Source organism: Punica granatum, chromosome 4, assembly GCF_007655135.1.
Source record: "Punica granatum isolate Tunisia-2019 chromosome 4, ASM765513v2, whole genome shotgun sequence".
NCBI classification, from domain to species: Eukaryota; Viridiplantae; Streptophyta; class Magnoliopsida; order Myrtales; family Lythraceae; genus Punica; species Punica granatum.
Window position 1 is genome coordinate 31,798,656 of NC_045130.1, and position 1,874 is coordinate 31,800,529.

The window sequence follows — 1,874 nt, forward strand, 5'->3', positions numbered from 1 at the left end:
CGAAATACAATTTTTACCGATATTAGGAGGCATATTGTCATTATCCGGACCGAGAAAATCGATCAATTTTTGAAATGCCGACTCTGAAAGGCAAGATCGCCTATTCAGCCCGCTGCTGGGCTATCTGAGTTGGGCCTGTTGGGCCTGTAAATTGCCAAGCCTTTGACCGCTGCTTGCTTGTGCGACTTGGGCTTGATGGGCTTGCAACCCATTAAATTAACCCAGTCCATTATGCTGACCCAGATTTTGGCCCGACCCGATCTGCCTTCTTGCCATACCTATTCCTCCTCCTCTTCTTCCTGAAACGAAACCCTTCCCTGTTCCTCCTCCTCTTTCATTCACCGGCTTCGAGTCCCAATTCGCCGGATACCCATGCAATAACCAGCACGAACTCTTGATATGACCCACACGGCCACAATGGAAGCATGTTTTCCCGGTTGCTGCCGAGCCTCTTCTACCTCCCTGTCTACCGAAGGGTTGAGCGCTGCTGCTCCCCTGTTTCTCCTACTTGTACCCTGAGAGTTTGCTCAAGAACACCGCTCCATCTGGTGCGGCGTTTTCGTGCGATAGAGCCACGATATTCTCCCTCTCTTCGTGCAAAATCATCGCGTAGACTTTGTTCAGGGGATGAGCCGGCTCGTGACTGAGGATGTTAGACCTCACCATCCCAAATTTGGACCCTAGACCCATCAGAAATTGGTGGGTCTTCTCCCTTTCTCTCCGTGCTGCGTACAATTTGGTTGCAGCACATGTGCATGTCGGTATCTCCAGGTAATTATCCAATTCGTCCCAAAGTGTCTTGAGCCGTGAGTAGTATTTTGTCACGAAAACCCCTCTCGCTTCAAATTTTCGATTTCTGCCTTCAGTTGGTAAATTCTGGTTTCGTTTCCCTGTGAATATCTTTCCCGTAGGTCTTCCCATAGCGTCCGAGCCACCGTTGCACAGGCTACGTTGGATTGAAGCTCGCTGTCCAGCGTGTTGAATATCCAGGAAATCACCAACGCATTGCAGATGTCCTACCTTGCCCGGTTTGGATCACCCTCCGGTGGCCTTGGCACCGTGCCATCGATCAGTCCAACCTTATTCTTTGTCGTCAATGCAGTCAGCATAGCTCTTGACCAGGTCAGATAATTCGACCCATTCAGCTTGTAGTTGATTAAACTAGCACCGGTGTAGTCTAATGAGTTGATAGCATAGACTGATAATGACTCATATTCGACACCCTTCCCTGATGTCCCCATCCTTGCTACCTCTCATGAGCAACCCTAGAGCAAATTGGATTTCACGGTCCCAGTTTGCTCTGATACCATGTGAAACTTATGAATCAGAAGCTCAAAGCTTAAATTCGATTAAACTCTGGTAATGTGTACATATAGCTGAATACAATGAGAAATATAGGAAAGATTTCTATGATATCTAATTGCCTATTATACATGAATTGAATTAGGCTAGCTAAGATTATATACAAAATAGTTCCGCTAATTTTGGCAACATAATATATCCCGTAATACAAGCTAGTAATAGTAATGAAATGAGAGAGTACAAAATGGCCAAGGCCTAGATAAATAAGGCCGAGTTTCTTGCCCATTAATAAACAAAATGTGTTTGTTTGGAAAAAAAATAAATAAATTACCAGTTCCGTTTCATACTTGTATGATGGTTACCATATGCTTCTTGCCCTTTTGGAGAAGCAAATAATGGTGTGTGCAACATTGATGATGTTTGAATAAGTTTGTTTCAAAACAAAGATTGGCTTAATCGATCCTTTGGGTTGATAAATGTTGAAAATCGATCGATATTGAAATTTAATGTTTTTCATTTTCATTTTTCGGCAGTGGACAATACAAGAGAGCAAAAATGAACGCATATGTGCG

The 1,874-nt window shown here is 44.1% G+C and overlaps 1 long non-coding RNA gene across 1 annotated transcript; it reads left to right on the plus strand.

The window, feature by feature from the left end:
* The first annotated feature begins 304 nt into the window (after window positions 1-304).
* On the plus strand, window positions 305-1,646 carry LOC116204577. The gene is made up of 2 exons (XR_004156373.1): window positions 305-771; window positions 912-1,646. It is a non-coding gene; the product is annotated as an uncharacterized LOC116204577 (long non-coding RNA).
* Window positions 1,647-1,874: the final 228 nt, after the last annotated feature.